This window comes from Oryctolagus cuniculus, chromosome 7 (assembly GCF_051225735.1).
Source record: "Oryctolagus cuniculus isolate XC-2025 breed Fujian yellow rabbit chromosome 7, ASM5122573v1, whole genome shotgun sequence".
NCBI classification, from domain to species: Eukaryota; Metazoa; Chordata; class Mammalia; order Lagomorpha; family Leporidae; genus Oryctolagus; species Oryctolagus cuniculus.
Genome location: NC_142873.1, coordinates 18,089,698 through 18,114,079, shown reverse-complemented (window position 1 = coordinate 18,114,079; position 24,382 = coordinate 18,089,698).

The window sequence follows — 24,382 nt, the reverse complement described above, 5'->3', positions numbered from 1 at the left end:
GCACCCCATGGGAGACAAGGAGAAGTACCTGGCTCCTGCCATCGGATCAGCACGGTGTGCCGGCTGCGGCGGCCACTGGAGGGTGAACCAATGGCAAAGGAAGACCTTTCTCTCTGTCTCTCTCTCACTGTCCACTCTGCCAGTCCAAAAAAAAAAAAAAAATAGGTTTGGGCAGACATTGCAAAACAACAGGTTAAGCTGCTATTTGTGAGTCCAAGTTCCAGTTACCCTGCTTTTGATCCAGATTTCTGCTGATGTGTCCTCAGAGGCAGTGAATGATGGATGGGGCAAGTGCCTGAGCCCCTGCAACTCAATAGGAGATCCTGATGGAGTTCCTGGTTCTTGGTTTCAGCCTGCCCAGTTCTGGATATTGTAGGCATTTGAAGAATGAACCAGTGGATAAACTATCTCTCTCTCTCTCTCTCTCTCTCTCTCTCTCTCTCTCTTTCTGTGTGTGTGTTTGACTCTGCCTTTAAAATACATGTCTTCTTTTTTAAAACTTTTATTTAATAAATATAAATGTCCAAGGTACAGCTTTTGGATTACAGTGGCTTTTTCCCCCCATAACCTCCCTCCCACCCAGAAACATCCCATCTCCCACTCCCTCTCCCATCCCATTCACATCAAGATTCATTTTCAATTATCTTTATATACAGAAGATCAATTTAGTATATACTAAGTAAAGATTTCAACAGTTTGCACCCACACAGAAACACAAAGTGTAAAGTACTGTTTGAGTACTAGTTATACTGTTAATTCACATAGTACAACACATTAAGGACAGAGATCCTACATGGGGAGTAAGTGCACAGTGTTGTTGATTTAACAATTGAGACTCTTGTTGATGCCTTCAGAAATCACCCAAGGCTCTTGTCATGAGCTGCCAAGGCTATGCAAGCCTCTTGAGTTCTCCAACTCTGATCCTAATTTGACAAGGCCATAGTCAAAGTGGAAGTTTTCTCCTCTCTTCAGAGAAAGGTACCTCCTTCTTTGATGGCCCGTTCTTTCCGCTGGGATCTCACTCACAGAGATCTTTCATTTAGGTCATTTTTTTTTTGGCCACTATGTCTAGGCTTTCCATGCCTGAAATACTCTCATGGGCTTTTCAGCCAGATCCAAATGCCTTAAGGGCTGATTCTGAGGCCAGAGTGCTATTTAGGACGTCTGCCATTCTATGAGTCTGCTGTGAAAATACATGTCCTCTTAAGTAGCTATGGGAGAATTTTCCATTATAGATTATATTTTCAGCCACAAATTGAGTCTCGATAGATTTTGAAAATTAATTTCAAATCCTGACTCTACCGCTGTCTTCTATCCTTCCATGAATAACTTTCTTTAATGTCTAAACATTTGTTTTCCATATATAAAATGGAGAGAAAAGTCCTATTTATTTATAGAGCTGTTATGAAGTTAAATAAACTAATATATGTAAAACTCATAGAAGTTTTAGTGCAGGAAAAATGCTCATAACTCTTAGCTTCTAATAGTGTAAATAATAACAGTACATCATAGAGATTTTAGCCAAGTACTAGGTTGAAACTCATCCAGTATATTTTCCACTTAGTCACAATAAAACAATAAAAATATACACTTTTTTCTGCATTAAGATTGATTAACTGATTTGGAAGGCAGAGTAATGGAGACAGACCAAGAGAAAAAGAAAGAAAAAGAGAGAGAGAAAGAGAAAAGATGTGTTCCATCTGCCATTTCACTCCTCAAATGGCTGGAATGGCAGGAGCTGTGCTGATCTGAAGCCAGGAGCCAGGTGCTTTTCCTGGTCTCCCATGTGGGTGCAGGGGCCCAAGCACTTGGGCCATCCTCCACTGCACTCCCGGGCCACAGCAGAGAGCTGGCCTGGAAGAGGAGCAACCGGGACAGAATCCAGCACCCCAACCGGGACTAGAACCTGGTGTGCTGGCGCCACAGGGGGAGGATTAGCCTTTTGAGCTGCAGCGCTGGCCAGGTTTAATTTTTAATTCTATAGTGATTCCAAATTTTGTTAATAAGATTTTAAAGACCAAAATTGCTTTAGTAGTTTATATTTATTTCCTTTTTTTGTGTATATACTTTGTATCAGTTCTAAGCTATTAATGATATTGGGAATGGTGTTGTGGCTCAGTAGGTTAACCCTCCACCTGCAGCACTGGCATCCCATAAAGGTGCCAGTTCTAGTCTCAACTGCTCCACTTCCAATCCACCTCTTTGCTGTGGCCTGGGAAAGCAGTGGAAGATGACCCAAGTACTTGGCTCCCTCAGCTTCTTGGGATATGTGGAAGAAGCTCCTGACTCCTGGATTCCGATCACCCAGCTCTGGCTTTTGAAGCCATTTGGAGAATCTTTCCCTCTCACTGTCTGTAACTGTCACTCTCAAATAAATAAATGAAATCTTTAAAAAATGATTCTAAGGATAAATATTTCCATTCTCCCTCAGGAATTTTATTCCCCAACTAGGTGTCTATTTTCCAGTAATGTTTTGGTTATCTTTTACACTTAGAAGTTTTACTCAGTATCTGGCTATTTTTGGATATCTTCTCACATTAAGGAGGGTAACACTAGAAGCTGAATGGAAACTACACAGAGAGGATTGTTTTACTGACTGTGAGTTTCTTTTTTTTTTAACTTTTATTTAATGAATATAAATTTCCAAAGTACAGCTTATGGATTACAATGGCTTCCCCCCCATAATGTCCCTCCCACCCCCAACCCTCTCCTTTCCCACTCCCTCTCCCCTTCCATTCACATCATGATTCATTTTCGATTCTCTTTATATACAGAAGATCAGTTTAGCATACATTAAGTAAAGATTTCAACAGTTTGCTCCCACACAGAAACATAAAGTGAAAAACACTGTTTGAGTACTAGTTATAGCATTAAATCTCAATGTACAGCACACTAAGGACAAAGATCCTACATGAGGAGTAAGTGCACAGTGACTCCTGTTGTTGACTTACCAAATTGACACTCTTGTTTATGGCATCAGTAATCACCCTAGGCCCTTGTCATGAGCTGCCAAGGCTATGGAAGCCCCCTGAGTTCACTGACTCTGATCATATTTAGACAAGGCCAAGGTCAAAGTGGAAGTTCTCTCCTCCCTTCAGAGAAAGGTACCTCCTTCTTTGATGACCCATTCTTTCCACTGGGATCTCACTCGCGGAGATCTTTCATTTAGGTTCCCCCCCCCCCCAGAGTGTCTTTGCTTTCCATGCCTGAAATACTCTCATGGGCATTTCAGCGGGATCCGAATGCCTTAAGGGCTGATTCTGAGGCCAGAGTGCTCTTTAGGACATCTGCCATTCTATGGGTCTGCTGTGTGTCTCGCATCCCATGTTGGATCGTTCTCTCCCTTTTTTATTCTATCAGCTAGTATTTGCAGGCACTATTCTTGTTTATTTGATCCCTTTGGTTCTTAGTCCTATCATTATGATCAATTGTGAACAGAAATTGATCACTGGGACTAGTGAGATGGCATTGGTACATGCCATCTTGATGGGATTGAATTGGAATCCCCTGGTATGTTTCTAACTCTACCGTTTGAGGTAAGTCAGCTTGAGCATGTCCCGAATTGCACATCTCTTCCCTCTCTTATTCCCACTCTTATATTTAACAGTGATCACTTTTCAGTTAGGTTTCAGCACTTAAGAATAATTTTGTATTGATTACAGTATTTAACCAAAAGTGTTAAGTAGAACAAACAAAAAAAAATACTAAGAGGGATAACATATTAAGTTGCTCATCAACAGTCAGGGTGAGGGCTGATCAAGTCACCATTTCTCCTAGTGTTCATTTCACTTTAACAGGTTTCCTTTTTGGTGCTCAGTTAGTTGTCACATATCAGGGAGAACAAGTGGTATTTGTCCCTTTAGGATTGGTTTATTTCACTCAGCATAATGTTTTCCAAATTCCTAACAGGGATCACTTTTCAGTTAAAATTTAAACACCTAAGAATAATTGTGTGTTAATTACAGAGTTCAACCAATGGTACTAGAACAAAAAAAAAAAAAATTCACTGTGGGATGAACTGATTGGAACTTTTCTGATGAGAACCACTGATGAGATTATCTTTGAATCTTTATCCTTTGATCGGTCCAAATCCCTACATACAAATTTTCTAGACTCTTCCCAAAGAGTATTAGTCGACTGACTCAAACCAAAAGCAGAAAGAACCAAGGAGGTCTCAGTATTTAAGAAATTCAATATCTCGGCTGGCACCGTGGCTCACTAGGCTAATTCTCCACCTGCGGCACTGGTATTCTGGGTTCTAATTCCAGTTGGGGTGCCGTTCCTGTCCCAGTTGCTCCTCTTCCAGTCCAGCTCTCTGCTGTACCCTGGGAGGGCAGTGGAGGATGGCCCAAGTGTTTGGCCCTTGCACCCACATGGGAGACCAGGAGAAGCACCTGGCTCCTGGCTTCGGATCAGCGCTGTGTGCCGGCTGTAGGGGCCATGTGGGGGGTGAACCAACGGAAGGAAGACCTTTCTCTCTGTCTCTCTCTCTCACTAACTCTGCCTGGCCAAAAAAAAATTCAATTTCTCTACACTTCTCTGTTTTACTGTAGGAACACGAATAATATCTCTAGGAAAGGGTATCTTCTAAGGTATCTCTAGGAAAGAAAATTTTTGTTTTTCCACCTATAGAGGATAAATTTCTAGTCTCTATAGTCTTTCTGTGAATGTTTATGTACGTATTTGGGGGAAAGTGCAGTTGTCTCACTCTCCAGAGAAGGACAAGGATTCTTCAGGAAGTTCAAGGATGATTCTGACAGCGTTAAAAAACTTTCTACTGACTCCCCTATTTTGATGGTTCATTTTGCTGTGGGATTCAGTTTTGCCCATGAATGGGATAATGTACAACGTTTCTGGTCTGCTGATTCAGAGATGCCTGTTGGCTGTTGTGCTTTATGGTTTCCAGACTGTGCTCCCTCTCCCTTTCCTCCATTTCACTTGATTATTTTGTGTAGAAATTAAAATGCTGTGTTATCCTTACAGTGGAAAGTCAGAAGAACTGGAATATAAGGAGTATATTTAACTTTTTTATTAAATTGCATTAATTTAAGAGAGAGTGAGAGAGAGATCTCCCATTTGCTGGTTCACTTCCCAAAGGCTTGCAAGAGCTGGGGCTGCATCAGTCCAAAGCCAGGACCCTGGAAATCAATCTGGGCTTCCCACATGGGTGGTAGGAACCCAAGTACTTGAGCCATCATCATTTGCTACCTCTTAGAGTTCTTATTTTCAGGAAACTGAAATTGGAGGCAGAGGCAGGACTTGAACCCAGGCACTCTGATATGGATGCAGGGGACCCAAGCAACATCTTAGACACTGTTTCAAATGTTCCCCCTTAAATGGTATACATTTACAATGCCACCTTTCATCTGAGTTTTGGGGAATCTTTTTATCCAGTAAAGAGACTATTTTTTTCAGCAAATTAATTGGAAAAAAATGATGTGGTGTACAACAATAGGTAATCATGAAAATAATTTGCACAGTGATAGCTGTAATTGTGTTTTGCAGCTACTGTAAGAAATCACCACCAATCAAGGGGCTGAAAAGAACAAAAACAGCTTCCCTCACTGTGCTGGAGGTCAGGATCTCAATACTGAGGTCTTGGGATAGATGAATCTGCGAAGCTCTGGGAAAGCATCTGTTCATGCCACTCTCCTAGACCCTGAGGGGTATGAGCTAGCCATGGGATTTCTCGGTTTGCAGCTATACCACTGCAATCTCTTTCTCCATTGTTAAAGCAGCTTCTCTTTTCCTCTGTGCTTTACCTGATCTATCGGCCCCCAGTCAGTTTTTTCCAAATAAAGTGACATTCACATAATCCAAGTATTTGTATTTGGAGATAAATATAAACATCCCCATCTAATAATCTAAACATTTGATTCAATAGATTATGATAGCACTATTTTTAAAATATAAATTAGGTGTTTTTCCCCTCAAATTTAAGCCTCTTTTCAAGTGAAGAACATAAAGTTGTGCATTTTTAAAAAAACTATGCTTAGTATGTCATTTGGTATGCACATATAATGTACAATTTGTCTAGTGCTTTCAAATTTTGATTTTATGCTAACAGATAGAAAAAGAATAGATGAACAAACTAAGCTACAAAACTGAATTTCCTACTCACTAATGCAGAAGAAAATAAGAGTGTTACTAGACCAAGCATCTCGGGACAGATGATATTCATTGTGTGAGCAGTTTGGCAACACATAATATGAGGTATGAACTGACATAGTGCTGTACTTATCAGAAATGGTTCACAGAGCACATACTGCTAAGACTTGACATATCTAAAATAAGTAAAAATGTATTCCTTCAAAAAGGCAAAAACAAGCTCAAGTACTATGTGATTTGTTGATTCAATAACTTAAATTCCTCTAATGCTATTAGAAGATAATTGTGATTGATCAGTGACTGTGGAAGTTTGTTTCTTTTTAGAAATATGAAATAATCTGCAGTGAGACATTGAGTAAAACTTGAGACTGTTGATACTTCTTTCCTGTGGTACACGAGTATGTGCTTTAGAGTGAAATATTAATTAGTGTTATGGAGAGAAGAGACCAAATACACGCAGAACTGGACTCCAAAGTTGAGGACTTGGCCTATAAAAAGGCCGGTACTGATCTGGACAAGGGGGACAGGGGGCAGATTATATTGGTGTTCCCTCCAAGATCAAACTCTCCAGTTGACGAGCTTACAGAAGAGACTGGAAAACCTGAACACAAAGTGGAATGTGCAAATAGTGCCCTGAAAGCAGATTGGGAAAATGTAAACAAAATATGTAGAATGATACCCAGCCAGCATTTACAGATCTGGCTGAGGAGAACACCCACTGTTATGAACACTCCCTTGCTACGTGGAGTCATTCCTTGCATCACAGGCTGACCTCCACTTAGAAGAAGACTCTGAAGTTAAACTTTAACTCTATTGAGGACTTCCGCTTGATCTTTGGGGACTGCATCTATCAACCAAACTTATTTTTTCTAGATTAGCTAGATCAGTGCTTAACCAAGTGGATGAGAAATGTTTCACATTATCTGGAAAACCAACAACTTGAAAACTCAGGTATTCCAGGTATTGATGTGAATTCAGAGACATGTACATCTATCTATATAGATATGTCTGTATAGAGAGATTTAGTTTTAATTATGTTCTTAAATTTGTGTGCCAAAAATTGCATATAGAAAAATTTTTCCGGCCGGCGCCGTGGCTCAATAGGCTAATCCTCCACCTTGCGGCGCCGGCACACCGGGTTCTAGTCCCGGTCAGGGCGCCGGATTCTGTCCCGGTTGCCCCTCTTCCAGGCCAGCTCTCTGCTGTGGCCAGGGAGTGCAGTGGAGGATGGCCCAGGTGCTTGGGCCCTGCACCCGATGGGAGACCAGGAAAAGCACCTGGCTCCTGGCTCCTGCCATCGGATCAGCGCGGTGCGCCGGCTGCAGCGGCGGCCATTGGAGGGTGAACCAACGGCAAAGGAAGACCTTTCTCTCTCTCTCTCACTGTCCACTCTGCCTGTCAAAAAAAAAAAAAAAAAAAAAATTTTTTCCTTAACTACTTGACCGTGGAACATGACATTTTAAATATGATGGAAAGACTCAGTTTTAATCAAAGTTTAATACGAAAACTATATATATATATATATATATATATATATATATATTATAGTTGAATAATTACAGTTTTGTGGCCAGGATGATGTTTTTGTGAGCCATGTTAACATTGATTATTATTCAACTTTTATTTCCTCTTAAATAGAAGGAAAGTTTTTGGTAATTGTTGTTCAAGCTTTCAGATCTGATTAGAATATTTTGGAAGTCTACACATAAAAATAGTAAATAGCCACATGTTTAAATAAAAAAAATGGATCACATAAAATAATAGATGCACAATATTCCAGTAAATTCAGATTAATATTTCCATAAACTTTAGAAGAAAAATTGAGGAAATAAAATATCATGTAATGTCTACTCTTTTGTTCTGAATAATATATGCATTAAATACAAATCTCGGCCAATGCTGCAGCTCACTAGGCTAATCCTCTGCCTGCGGTCCCCACACCCCGGGTTCTAGTCCCTGTTGGAGCGCCAGTCCTGTCCCGGTTGCTCCTCTTCCGGTCCAGCTCTCTGCTGTGGCCAGGTGCAGCACGCCGGCTGCAACATGCCGGCCTCAGCAGCCACTTGCGGGGTGAACCAACGGAAAAAGGAAAACCTTTCTCTCTGTCTCTCTCTAACTCTGCCTGTCAAAAAAAAAAAATACAAATCTGTCATTTCCTTACTCAGACCAGTGAATGTATTGTAAGTAGCAAAAAAGGTGTTAAGCCATACAGTTAAAAAGCCAAAGTTATATATTTTTATCTCAATCATACTAATTTACATTTAGTAATCAGAAGAAAAAAATTCAAAATAATGGCATGCCTTAAATTTTCATTCAATAAAAGAGCATAATTATGGTGCTAACATTGTGGCACAGCAGTTCAAGTTACTGCTTGTGACACCGACATCCCGTATCAGTAATGGTTTTAATTCTAGTTTCTTACTAATGCTTCTGGGAAGGTAGTAGATGAGGACCCAATACCTGGGCCCCTGCCACCTGTGTGGGAGCCCAGGACAGTGTTCCTAACTCTTGGCTTTAGTGTGGCACAGCCCTGGTTGTTGCAGTCATTTGGGGAGTGAACCAGTGGATGGAACATTTCTCTCTCTCTCTCACCAAGTACTGGAACAACAGCTACGATATGTAGGATAACTCAAATCACAGATATACATACCTTATACTTGATGATTTCACTTCCAAATCTATAATCTTGAGAAATATTTTCACATATGTGTAGAGACATGTCTATGAGTGTTTACCATAGCATCATTTGTAAAATGCTTAGAAAGCAGTAATTTAAACATTAACCAATAGAAAAATGAAAAAATAAAGTATCAGAGCCATAATAAGTGAATAAGTAAAACATCACTTCACAAAAAAACATAGACTTCAAGACTAGCCTGCAGCCAGCTCTGTGGTGTAATAGCTAAGCCTCCACCTCTGGCGCCTGCATCCCATATGGGCACCAGTTCAAGTCCCAGCTGCTCCACTTCTGATCCAGCTCTCTGCTTATGGCCTGGGAAAGCAGTCAAATACGGCTCTAGTACTTGAGCCACTGCACCCACGTGGTGGGCAGGAAAGAAAGAGTTATATTCAGGTTTCTGAGGACTCTCCAAACTGATTTCCATGGTAGCTTTACCGGTTTGCATTCCCACCAACAGTGGGTTAGTGTCCCTTTTTCCCCACATCCTCACTAGCATCTGTTGTTGGTAGATTTCTGAATGTGAGCCATTCTAACCTGCATGAGGTGATATAAAATCAATGCACAAAAATCAACAGCCTTTGTATACACAGGCAATGCCATGGCTGAGGAAGAACTTCGAAGATCAATCCAATTCACAATGCTACAAAAATAATCAAATACCTTGGAATAAACTTAACCAAGGATGTTAAAGATCTCTACGATGAGAATTACAAAATCTTAAAGAAAGAAATAGAAGAGGATCCAAAAAATGGAAAAATCTTCTATGCTCATGGATTGGAAGAATCTATATCATCAAAATGTCCATTCTCCCAAAAGCAATTTATAGATTCAATGTGATACCAATCAAAATACTAAAGACATTCTTCTCAGATCTGGAAAAAATGATGCTGAAATTCACATGGAGGCACAGGAGACCTTGAATAGCTAAAGCAATCTTGCAGAGGCATCAAAACACCAGATTTCAGGACATACTACAGGGCAGTTGTTGTCAAAACAGCATGGTACAGGGTACAGAAACAGATGGATAGACCAATGAAACAGAATAGAAACGCCAGAAATCAATCCAAACATCTGCAACAACTTATATTTGCTCCAATTCCTGGAGCAAGGACAGTCTATTCAACAAATGGTTCTGGGAAAACAGGATTTCCACATGCAGAAGCATGAAGCAAGACCCCTACCTTACACCTTACAGAAAAATCCACTCAACATGGATTAAAGATCTAAATCTACAACCCGACACCATCAAATTTTTAGAGAACATTGGAGAAACCCTGCAAGATATAGGCACAGGCAAAGACTTCTTGGAAAAGACCCCGGAGGCACAGGCAGTCAAAGCCAAAATTAACAATTGGGATTACATCAAACTGAAAGTTTCTGTACTGCAAAAGAAACAGTCAGGAAAGTGAAGAGGCAACCAACAGAATGGGAAAAATATTTGCAAATTATGCAACAGATAAAAGTTTAATAACCAGAACCTACAAAGATCAAGAAACTGGTCACCACTGACTCCCATGCTCTGGATGACAGCAGTTGAGTGAAGAATTTCTGTCAATGTGTTTTGATATCTTTCTCTTACCACATATGCACTGGGACTCTCTGGTCACAAAACTTTGGCTGACCTATTTTGCCACTTCCTAAAATACTTCTCCATTCCAACATAAACTTCACAGTAAACTGTTAAATACAATATATCTTTTGCTCTAATTTAAGACATTCTCAGGGTTTGGTGTTTGTTCCATATTTTATATGCAACAACTATTCTCCTTCAATATGAAAAGGTAAATGAGTTGCAAAACATTTTACGTACTTTTAGAATGCATGTTTAGAGGGAAAAAAAGTCTGTTTGGAAAAGCTAAGAGGTAAAAACCATATTATTTGACTGCTTTTCAACAGAGTAAACACATAAACAGCCTGTTGAAATGCAGATCCCTTAGCAAGGGAATGATGTTTCTTTTCTTTGGAGCTTAGCTTGAGTCTTACTGATCTACTGTATAAGACAAGTTCCCATTGGAGTTAGACTGACTTGTTCATTTTTATTTTATTGATATTTAAGGTTTTGAAAACATGAAAATGTATGTCTAAAATATGTTCTTTAAAATTTAATAAGAAAAAGCTGAGTAGATTCAGTCCAGGAGCATAAGCTTTTCAAAAAATAATTCTGAAAAGAAATTATTTAAAAGCTAAATGGGGCAGCTTGGAGTTAGATTTCCTGGATCAGCTCATATCAAAACATGTGCATCTTAGATCTTTCACCAAAGGATCTTGTTTATTCTGTGCAATCTAGCTGTCCCCAAGATGTGCAACACAGACATTTTAACAACTGAACAAATTTATTTAGTAAAGTAGCTGAAGGAAACACTCAAGGAACACATTGAAACTGATTCTAAATGCCATTTAGAGGTAGCATGAATGATGCTGTTTTGGAAAGACACTTATTTCTTAATCAGCCCCTGAAACATTTGTGGTATTAGAAGTCAACTGTATATAGCAAGCAGGATTGATATTTTATTCAGAGGAAAATATCTCTGAGATCACCAAAGAGCTAGTTTATCCATAACTATAATGAAACAGGTCTTGTTGCTATGTTGTTTTAATATTAAATTAAATAGACACTGTAATAGCATGGGGTTCACAGGCCATATGTCAGCAAACAAGTAAATTGAAGAAATGCTTCATATAGTCACCACATTAGGAACAATACAGAAACACACCAAGAACAAAAGAATGTAGCTCTTGCAAAGGAGAATTACTAAAAGAGACGTAAGGGTAGCAAAGATGAAGTTTTTCTGCAAATAAAGTAATTTATTATGTTATTCATCAAGTATCGATTAAAAACCGCAAATTTGGAAGATATTTTGCCGATTGCATTAGATGCTTTTTAAAAGCCCAGTGATTCTTCTTACTTGTCACAACATCAACAAGTTAGTACAATGTCATTTACTGAAATCTGTGTTAACATGATGACAGTGGACCTAATTCATATTTCATATGAGGGCCTTTACATACTTTTAGGGTTCAAAATCACTTATTGAGTCATAGGATTTGTTAGCATCTAAGAAGGCATTTAACATCTGCAAAATATCTTTATGAAGGGCGGGTGCTGTGGCACAGTAGGTTAAAGCCCTGGTCTGAAATGCCGGCATCCCATATGGACGCCAGTTCGAGACCCAGCTGCTCCTCTTCTGATCCAGCTCTCTGCTATGGCCTGGAAAAGCAGTAGAAGATGGCCCAAGTCCTTGGGCCTCTGCACCCGTGTGGGAGACCCAGAAGAAGCTCCTGGCAACTGCCTTTGGATCAGCACTGCTCTGGCCATTGCGGCCATCTAGGGAGTGAACCAGCGGATAGAAGACCTTTCTCTGTCTCTACCTCTCTCTGTAACTCTGTCTTTCAAATAAATAAATAAATCTTAAAAAACTTTATGAAATTGAAAATAAAATATATAACAAAGGCTTAATTAGAATACTCAAACACATTATCATAATATAATCAATGGTATTTCATTTTTTAATTATAGAAATATGTAGGCACATATTTGTCCCAGTAGTTAAAACATTTCATCCCATATCAGAGTGCCTAGGTTCAAGACCCTGCCCAGTTCCAAATGGCCCATGAATGGAAGATTCTCTCTCTCTCTCTCTCTCTCTCTCTGGCATTCTCCTTTCAGATAAATAAAAATAAATTTAACTAAATTATAGAAATAAGAGCCAAATAAAATAAAAAGTAATATCACAAAGAAAAAATTATCTGTAAAAGTTATTTTGAATGCTCATTTTAACATGTAATAAAGAATTTCAGAAATAAATGTCAAGACCTTATCAAGATTTTACCATAGTAAATATATTGTCATCAAATGTCCCACAAAAGTTCTATTTAGATATACTAGATTTTTTCAGTTAAAAAACACTACACTTTTCTTATAAAATTGTTATCTATATTTTAATTACAGAAAGGAAGCTAGTATATGTGGAGCTGACCAACCTATGATATACATTATGTCTAAGAGGAAAAGAATTCTTATTGCAGATATTGTCATTTCTGGAAGGTACAACTATGCACTAGTGTTTATTACTAGTGGTATTTTGAGACAGATGTGTTTTGTCTTTCATTTGACTTCTGTGCCCAAGAAAAAGTTACCTCTGCCTTTAAACAGCTTACTATCAGGTGGAAAATGAGATATTAATATAATTATCAATGCAATAAATTTATTTAAATGCTAAACAATTTAGGTGATTAAAATTCCTTGAATATAATCTGTATGTGTGAAACATACAAACCCTCATCAGAAAAGATATTCAGACTGCAAATAAGCATGCAAAGTGGTGTTCTACGTTATGTCATCAGGGAAATGCAATTAAAACAACCATGTAGTAACACTAAATACCTATTGGCATGGCCAAATCCAGAATACGGACAACATCAAATCCAGTGAGAATGTGGAATAAAAGTGACTGTAATACATTTATGGTGGGGATACAAAATGTTGTAGCCACATTGACAGATAGTTTGTTTGGTTCTTATAAAACAGTACACATCTCACCATATGAACCAGTTCTGTTATTCTTGGTACTATAGATATTGGAAACATATGCCTGCTCTACAGCAAGAATATGGATATGCATAGCAGTTTTATTCATAATTGCTAAAATTTGGAAGCAACCTACGTGTCCTTGAATAGATGAGCAGATAAATATACTGTGGTAATCCAGTTGGAGGAATATTATTAAGCACTGGAAATATGAACAATCAAGCCTAAAAGGACATGAAGGAAATTTCCAGACTACGACGTTCTTCGTGATGCAAACTGTGTAACTCTGGAAAAGGCAGAAGTGTGATTGTCAGGGTCCAGATTAAGGTTCAGGAGGATGAATAGGAAAAGCACATGGGGACACTTCAAACTGAAGCTTCTCTGTATGCTCTATAATAGTGAATACATTGCAGGATTCATAAAATGGACACTAAATGTGAACCTTATATGAACCATAGAGTTAATAATGATATGTCAGTGTAGGTTCATCAGTTGTAACAAGGGCACAGCTCCAGTAAGAGGAATTATCATGGGTAGGCTACACACAGGAAGGGCTAGAGGCCATATGAGGAATCTCTGTACAGTTCATTCAATTTTTCCATTAACCTAAAACTGCTCTAAGAAAATAAAATATATGATAAACTAGACAAAGCACACAAATACACACACTCACACACAAAATTATCATGAAGACAAGGAGGCCAGAGATGGTATTTCTTTTCTTTACTTCTTGAATCCTCTCTATTTCTATTTAAGTTTGCACTTTTAAGTTCATACTTGAGAAATTTTGATTCATCTCATAGAAATAAAAATGTGTTCATCGTGCAGCAGATATTTATTGAACAGCTGCTTTTGGCAGACATTTGATATGGACTCATACCCAAAAGATTTTAATATGCAGAAATAAGATACAGCCAGACATGGAAAGAGAGAAGGAGAATGCATTTCATGTTAAGAATTGAAAATATTTAATATTCCAGAGATAACAGAGAGTATAATGAACTTAGATTATTTTTTGATGATTAAATTTACAGTTTAAGAAGTGGACTATGTAGAGGCACTGATCACCCAGGAGCAGTACAGCAGTTCTGGATATATACGGCTTTCCTTGTCTGCATTTCTTTTTTTTTCCTGTTTTATTGACATGATCTTAATGTCTCTTGGGTAAATACAAAGCTGGCAATTCAGTTCACAAACTTGTACTTTGCTCTACTGCTCTTCAAGGTAGAGCACCTGACATAATTCCTGCCAATGAGGCCTGGTGAAGCTCAATTCTTGGTTGGTAGTGTTTGTATGAATCTGTATGTGTGTCTGCATTAGGTGAAACTATTCGCATCATTTTGCTTTTCCTACTGGCTATTTCTAAAGAGACTGAATGTAGCCACAGGCTACTAAGAGATATGTTACCCCAATAATGGAAAACTCACCTGCAAATAAAACAAACATAAACACATGGCCAGATGGAAAGAGAAAGATTGAGATTGATCCCATTTGTGCTCCATAAGAAATTGTGTAAGTCTAAAGTTGTTCTTTAAATGAATATTGTAGCTATTTGTAACAAAATGTCTTTCATTTTAATTTTTTATTTATTTATGTTTTGAAGCCTTTTTCAATTTATCACTTTCATATAAAAGAGTTCAGATTAATCAACATTGAAGCCAATATTACTTATGTAATTTTCAACTTTGGATTGATGGGAATACAGACATGTAGTTTCTGCAAATAAATATTATGCACTGTTTGGGTTAAAAAAGAAAAAAAAATAGGTCGGAATTTGTGAACCAGACCAATTAGTATATAAGAAATAATAGCTAAATATTGCTACCTGTGGTTCAGTTGTAGAATTTCATCTGACTGATTTCAACATTAGGCCATTCTATAAGAGTTTATATTATAATTAGTATAAGGACCTTTGTACAGAGTGAGAGAATTTTTTCTTACCTCCTACATTTATAGTCTACATAAGGCTAATATTGATTTCTTCAAAGCAAGGCTAATATAGTAGCTGTTATATATAGACTCTTGTGTTGAAAAATAATTGGCTGTCATTTTAATTACAGTTAACATCATTGACATTTTTTAACACAGCTTATATCCCATCAGTAGTGTTTTAGCAGAGAAACAGTAAGCTTCTGAAATCATACAGTTTAGAAAGTTTTATAAAATTCTTACAGTCTTATAAAGCTGTTTGAAGCTAATCTGAAAATTACCAAGTGTTTTTGAGATAATTATAGCCTGCAATATGGTAATACAAATGAAGGTGAATACAGTATTCAATAGAAATGTAAACACACATAGTAGTATGATTGATTGATGACTGTGAATTCTTCCAATGGCCTTACATGGGAATCACTTAATTTTCTCTACAATTTGAAGCATCATAGTCATTGAGAGGAAGATGGCAGTGTCAGATCAGAATCAAACTCATGTCGGAGGTTAATTTATACATAAATCCAAACAAAGATGAACAATTCTCTCAGTGTGAAATCTTTAAAATGCCTCAGGTTGTTAGGATGAGGAATGCTGAAATGCAGTTTGAAGATGCATTTAGATACAATGTTCAATGTTCTCTTTCCCTTCATTTTTGCTTTATGGTCAGTCAGAATTTAAACACAGCAGGCATAGACTAAATGAGTAGTGTGGTTTCCAAAACCACCTATGAGAAGAAGATACATAAAATGGTCTAAATTAAAGACAGTGGCAATGACAATGACAACAAAGGAAACTTGGAAGATTGTTAAGTAATCTCTGATATCAATGAAAAACCTTTGTGTTTCACTGTAGAAAGATATTACCTGGATTCTTAAAAATGAAATTACAGGGATAACATAGGGAACTCCAAATTCCCTTAATCTTTGCTCTTTGAAAAATGTTCTTTAGAGCAAAGATAGACTAAAACAGATATCTGAAATTCCTGAAATTACAGGCACTTTTCTTCTCTAGAATAAAGCTGAATAGTCTTCATAGATACTCAAAGGAGTTTTTGACCACAAGATCACTAAAATTAAGTTCTGTAGAGATTACTTTCAGATGTGATTTTTTTAGGGTTGATTCCATATCTGTTATGTCCCTTGGGATAATTTGAGATTGAATTGGGATATGCAAAGCAAAGCAGTTCCCCCAAATAGTTATAATATGGTCAAGCTTGGATTTGATTGATTTTTTTCATTTGCATATTGAAGATACTATTTAGGAGACAAAGAGATTTGTCACTTCCTTATTAAACTGTATTTTTTTGTTTGTGTTCTTGGTGTTCCTTGTAAGTAAAGTGTTTGTCTTTCAGAGTTTCCTTTTCTTTTGAGATCAAATGAGCTCTGACATGAAGCACAAGAAGCACAAAAATGAACAATGAGATGTTGCCACTTCTTTTGTGTTTTATTTTCACTTTGCACAATCAAACTGAGCCCTACCTGGCAATATGGCTTTGATGACTTCAGGGGTACCAGAATATGAATTTTACTTTTCAAGTTGCTATTCATATTTTTATTTATTGTTTATAAAAGTAGAATTTCTCTCTCTCTTAGAAATTCTGTCTTTTCTCCCTCCATTCCTTTTCCTTTCTCAAAAATATTCTTCTTACTCCTGACAAGATGATAAGTGCGCTCTCCTCCTGTTTACTCCAATTTTGCCATTGAAACTACCCACTTATTTTTAATAGAATTTAAAAATAATAATAGCAGCCATAGAAACTAGAAAATCAGAACATTCATTTGTCAATTTATCCCCTAATACATGAATATGAAGGAGGTATTCCTGGGGAAGCATGTAGAAGAAGAATCTTAATTCAAATGTGTCGAGGGAAAGATGGAATTAAACACCTTGTAATCAGGACACTTCAGTTTTGACATTTGCCGTGGGGACCACCACTTTCAGGCAACCTCAGCTTGGATTTACTCATGTCAGGATCCAACAGAGTATCCTACAGCTGGCTCCAAATGATAATCTAGCAAAGATTAAGGATACTTACAACCTAAAACAGGGCTCATGTATATAGGGAAAATAATCACTAGGTATACAGCTAATAAACCTTGCTATGACTGTTTCCTTATTTCATCCTTGTTCCATATTCATAAATTACTATCAAAATTATAAATATACTCAAATTACCTTAATTTTTCTTTTTTTTAACCCAGAAAACTTTTATTTCAGTTATATAAATTTCATGCATTTCATAAATACAACTTTAGGGACATAGTGATTCTTCCCACCTCACCTGCCCTCCCACCAACACTTCCACCCTTCTTCCTACATCATCTATTCTCATTCTAATTTTTTACTAAGATCTATTTTCATTTAACTTTAAACACATAAGATCAATTCTATACTAAGTAAAGAGTTCAACAAATAGTATGGAATATAAACCTCTTCCATAACAGTCTAGAAAAGAGCTAGTCAAAGTCATTGCATCTCACAGCATCAATTTCACCCCCACAGATTACCTTTTAGGTGTTGTATTAGTTACCATAAATCAGGGAGAACATATGGTATTTGTCCTTTTGGAATTGGCTTATTCCACTGAGTATGCATCCATTTTGTTGCAAATGATAGGATTTTTTTTTTTTACCATTCTCCTGTATTCCATGATGTAAATACCCATAATTATAGTCTTCACTTGACATTTTGGCTGATACAATATCTTAGTTATTGTGACTTGTGCTTCAATAAACTGAGAGGTACTATTAACTCTTTCATATGCTGATTCCTACCAACAGTGGAATAGGTACCTTTTTCCTCACATATTCACCTGCATTTTTGTTTGTTGATTTCTGTATGAAAGGCATTCTATAGGAGTGAAGTGAAACCTCATTGTGGTTTTGATTTGCATTTCTTTGATGGCTAGTGATCCTTAGCATTTTTATATGTCTGTTGGCCATTTGGATTTCCTCTTTTGAAAAATACCTGTTTTTAAGTCTTTTGTCCATTTCTTAACTGGGTTATTTGTTTTATAGTTTTTGAGTTTCTTAAGCTCTTTATGGATTCTAGATATTAACCCTTTATCAGTTGCATAGTTTGCAAGTAATTTTCCCATTCTATCATTTGCCTCTTCACTTTGCTGATTGTTTCTTTTAGCAGTGCAGAAGATTCTGAATTTTGTAGAATCCAATTTATTAATTTTGGCTTAGATTGCCTCTGTCTCTGGGGTCTTTTCCAAGAACTCTTTGATTATAACAGCATTTTGCTGGGATCACGTTGTATATTTAGGTCTAGATCAATTTTGGGTGCATTTTTTGTGTAAGGTGTAAGGTAAGGGTCTTGCTTCATACTTTTGCATGCAGAGATTCAGGTTTCCAAGAACCATTTGTTGAAGAGGCTGTCCTTGCTCAGTGATTTCATCCTTCACTAGCAGAATACACATTGTTCTCACCAGTGCATGGGACCTTCTCTAGGATCAACAACATGCTAGGCCTTTAAGCAATCTCAGTAAATTAAAAAAATAGAAATCATACCATGAATCTTCTCTGACCACAATAGAATGAAGCTGGAAATCAACTCAAGAATCTCAAGAATATATGCAAACAAATGGAGAGTGAACAGCAAATCTCGAATGAACAGTGGGTCATAGAAGAAATAAAAAGAGAAATCAAAAATTTCTGGAAGCAAATGAAGACACAATTCATCATATGAAAACATATGATATCCAGAAAAGCAGCGTTAAGAGGGAAGTTTAATAGAAATTGGTGCCTACATCAAGAAATTGCAAAGGTGCCAAACAAATGAGATATCAATGCATCTCAAGGAGCTGGAACAACATCAGAAAACAAACCCAAAATTAGTAGAAGAAAAGAAATTATTAAAATTCGAGGAGATATAAGCAAATTTGAAACAAAAAAATACAAAATATCAGCAAAATGAAGAGCTGGTTGTTTGAAAATATAAACAAAATTGATACATGATTGCCCCAACTAACCAAAAAAAGGGAAGGAGAAGACCCAGATTCATAAAATCACAGATAAAAAGAAATGTAACAACAGAAACCACAGAAATAAAAAGAATCCTCAGAAAGTACTGCAAAGAGCTATATGCCAACAAATGAGGGAATTTAGAAGAAATGGATAGATTCCTGAACACCTACAACCACGTAAATTGAGCCATGAAGACATAGAAAACCTAAACAGATGAATAACCAAGATGGAAATTGACTCAGTGATAAAGAACCTTCCTACAAGGAAAGCCTGGGACCAAATGGCTTCACTGCTGAATTCTACCAGACATTTGAAAAAATTAACTCCAATTCTTCTCAAGCTATTCAAAACGATTGAAAGGGAGGGAAATTTGTCCAAACTCCTTCTATGAATCCAGCATCACCTTAATTCCTTGACCTGAATAAGATACAACAGAGAAACAGAACTATAGATCAATTTCCCTGAAGAACACAGGTGCAAAAATCCCAACAAAGTGTTAGCCAATCAAATCAAACAACACAACAGAAAGATCATTCACCAGGACCAAGTAGGATTTATCCCTGGTATGCAGGGCTGCTTCATCATTTGCAAGTCAAACAATGTGATACATCTCATTAACAATCTGAAGAGCAAAAACCATATGATTATTTCAATAGATGCAGAGAAAGCAGTTGATAGAATACAACATACTTTCTTGCTGAAAACTTGAAGCAAATTAGGTATAGCAGGAACATTCCTCAGCACAATTAAGGCAATGTATAACAAACCCATGGCCAGCGTGTTATTGAATAGGAAAGGGTGAAAGCATTTCCCCTGAGATCCGGATCCAGTAAGAATGCCTACTTTCAGCACTGGTATTCAATATAGTACTGGAAGTTTCAGCCAGAGCCATAAAGCAAGATACAGAAATCAAAGGCATAAAAAAGGGATGAAGGAAGTCAAATTATCTCTATTTTTAGATGACATGATTCTCTATATAGGGGATCCAAAAGACTCCACTAAGAATAATTGAAACTCATAAAAGAGTTTAGGAAAGTGGCAGGATATAAAATCAATACACAAAAACCAATAGCCTTTGTATACACAGACAATGTCATGGCTGAGAAAGAAATTCTACGACCAATCCCATTCACAATAGCTACAAAAAATTTAATATCCTGGAATAAGTTTAACCAAGAAATCAAAGATTGCTACAATGAAGATTAAAAAACACTAAAGAAAGAAATAGAAGAAGATATAAAATAATGGAAAAAATCTTCCATGTTCCATGTTCATGGAGTTGAAGAGTCAATATCATCAAAATGTCCATACTACAAGAGTGTCAATTTGTTAAGTCAACAACAGGAGTCACTGTGCACTTACTCCTCATGTAGGATCTCTGTCCTTAATGTGCTGTACAGTGTGATTTAATGCTATAACTAGTACTCAAACAGTATTTTTCACTTTGTGTTTCTATGTGGGTGCAAACTGTTGAAATCTTTACTTAATATATGCTAAACTGATCTTCTGTATATAAAGAGAATTGAAAATGAATCTTGATGTGAATGGAAGGGGGGAGGGAGAGGGAAAGGGGAGGGTTACAGGTGGGAGGGAAGTTATTGTGGGGGGGGGAAGCCATTGTAATCCATAACTGTACTTTGGAAATTTATATTCATTAAATAAAAGTTAAAAAAAAGCAATTTACAGATTCAATGTAATACCAATGAAAATATCAAAGGCATTCTCCTCAGTTATAAAAAAACATATGCAGAAAATCACATGCAAACATGAGATACCCCAAATAGCACAAGAAATCTTATGCAACAAAAACAAAGCTGGAGGCATCACAATACCAGATTTCAAGATATACTACAGGGCAGTTATAATCAAAACAGCTTGGTACTGGCATAAAAATAGATAGGTAGAACAAAGGAACAGAATAGAAACTTCAGAAATTAAACCACACATCTATAACCAACTTATCGTTGACACCAGAGCTAAAATCAAATTACTTTATTTTAAGCATAATCTCAGTTTCAAAGATTCAGAGAAGAATTTAATATTATCTGGAAGAAGGCATCTCAAATACCAATACTGGAAGCAGTCCCTTTGTCAGGACAAATAACAGAGAAATATTATCAGCCCCATTGGCATTGTAATTTTTTTCCTGCAAGAAGTCAGACAATAAATATTTTAGGCTTTTTGCCTTATAATCTTTGATGCAATTCCTCAACCTTGCCATGCCAAAAAGGCAAAAAAAAATATGGAAATCTGTAGTTGATGTGTAAATGAGTAGAAGTAGTTGTGTTCCAATAAAATTTTATTTACAAAAGCAAGTCATGGTCTATATTTGCCCTTACACCTGGGTTTCCTGACCCCTGTACAATGAACACATATAAATATCTTTTAACATATAAGTAACAAGAGAACATTTTTAATATTTTCATTTGTCCCAATGATTTAAGAGGAAATTATTGTACTAAATGTAACAAATAAAGAAGAAATATCAATACAAAAATTGCAATGCAATTGATAAATGGACTTATGTATGTTGCAGAAAATTATTTATTTAAAAAGAAAATAATGCAATCTCAAGAAATCCCTCCAAAATTAAAACTTAAAAAAGGGAAATATTATGCACAGAATGTTTTTAGTCTCATACTACTTGTATAGTTTGAATGTGTGCTCTGTAATTCAGATGTTGCCAATTTGGATTTAATAAGAGGTGATGAGGTGATTAGGGACTGTCCCTTCTTAATTGGATCAAGGCTGTTATAAAAGACAGCTGAAGTAGCATTTGGTTAGCTTACCATCTTCCTTCTGCCATGTGAGTATGCAGCAAGAAGTTCTTCACCAGATATTATGCTAGTGCCTTGTTCTTGGACTTCCTAATCTCCAGAACCGTGAAAACTAAATCTTTGATCTTCATGAATTTCTTAGTCTCAGGAAGTCCATAGGAGTACAAACTTAGTGTAACACTATTTTTTTTTTGACAGGCAGAGTGGACAGTGAGAGAGAGAGACAGAGAGAAAGGTCTTCCTTTGCCGTTGGTTCACCCTCCAATGGCCGCCGCGGCTGGCGAGCTGCAGCCAGCGCTCCGCGCTGATCCGATAGCAGGAGCCAGGTGCTTCTCCTGGTCTCCCATGGGGTGCAGGGCCCAAGTACTTGGGGCATCCTCCACTGCACTTCTCTGGCAACAGCAGAGAGCTGGCCTGGAAGAGGGGCAACTGGGACAGAACCCAGCGCCCCGACCGGGACTAGAACCCGGTGTGCCACCACCGCAAGGTGGAGGATTCTCCTAGTGAGACGCGGCGCCGGCATTGTAGCACTATTTTGAAAATCCTATTTTTTCCATTAGTTCTTCTCACACTGCAAGTTCCTTTCTCAAGCTCCATGTAGCCTAATATTTATTAATGAAAAATCTAGTCCCAGAAACATCAAATTTACCCATAGACTCCAAATAGAAAACTTATACTTATTTGGTTATGAAGAAAGTATATAATCTGAAGGCTAGCACAGTTCTTCAAATAAGGAAATGATGACATTTGGGGAGTCAATCAATGGATGCGAGAACTGTGTGTGTGTGTGTGTGTGCATGTGTGTGTCCATCTTTCTCTGTAAATCTTTCAGATCAATAAACACATCTATGTCTATCTACATCTATCATCTATGCATACATATAAAAAAGTAAGACAGTAACACAAAAAGAATAAGACTATAAATGCTTAGGCAGAATCTGAAAAGGAAAGTAACCAATCTAATAAGAGATGGCTATACTAAGGTTCAAAAAGAGAATCAAAATAAGTTTTTTTCTATAAGAGATATTTCTATAATAACAGCATATTAAAATTATATGTAAGATAATAAGAAATATCCATATGTAAATCTAAACAAAAAGAATGTGTGATGCCACAATGTGAACACTGAACAAAATTGAATTCCTAAAAAAACACAATTTCATAAGAGTTAATATATCACAAAAATGATTAAAATTGAGAAAAAGATTTAACAAAAATCATTTGCATCTAATATCTGCAATTGAATACTCAATTACTTTTATCTTATTTTAAAAGAGTTATTTATTTGAAAGAGTTACAGAGACAGAAGAGGGCCAGAAAAATGAGAGAGAGAGAGAGAGAGAGAGAGAGAGAGAGAGATTACATCTACTGTTTTACTCTCCAGATAGGTGCAAAGGCCCGGGATGGGCCAGGACAAAGCCAAGAGCCAGAAGCTTCATCCAGGTCTCTCAGGGGGATGGCAGGGACCCAAACACTTGGACCCTCTTCTGCTGTTTTTCCTAGGCTCTTATCAGGGAGTTGGATCAGAAGTTTAGAAGCCAGGACATGAACTGGTAACCATACGTATATCACAGGCAGTAACTTTACCTCTCCACCAAAATGCTGGCCCCTGAATTTATAAATTTAAATTGACAAAATAATCCATTCTAATTTAGCTGTTCATTTCCTATCTATGATACAATCTAGGATTAACTATGAGATAATGGGAAACTATGTGATCTTGGACTGTAATTTGATTTCTCTATTGAAACATTTGGAATAATGCCAGCAAATTCTGACAATCCTGCTAACAATTATTACAGGGAATCTCTAATTGTAAATCTCATAAGGATTTAGAGGTTGGCACTAGAAAGAAGAAAGTTGAAATTAAAATTTTCTTTTGGCTATGTGTTGAGGTTAGTCCTAGATTCTAAGGAGAGAAAAACTTGAAGAGTCCAGAAAGGAATTTGTACTGCCACACAGAGGGAAATGCCAGAACAAAATCTTTTAAGTCTCAACATGTAAAGATTGCAGTTCTCTAAAAACTGAAACACAGGTTTAAACAGAATTCACATCAATATTTTTAACATAGAATTAGGATTATTATAAAATGAATACAGAAAGACAAATGTATAGAATAATTTTAAGTGTTTTGTGAAAGAAAATCAATAGGAGTTATAAGTTGATACAGTTTCAACATGCATTATTTTTTTTTTGGACAGGCAGAGTTAGACAGTGTGAGAGAGAAACAGAGAGAAAAGTCTTCCTTCCGTTGGTTTACCCCTCAAATGGCGACTATGGCCGATCTGAAGCCAAGAGCCAGGTACTTCCTCCTGGTCTCTCATATGGGTGCAGGGCCCAAGCACTTGAGTCATCCTCCACTGCCTTCCTGGACCACAGCAGAGAGCTG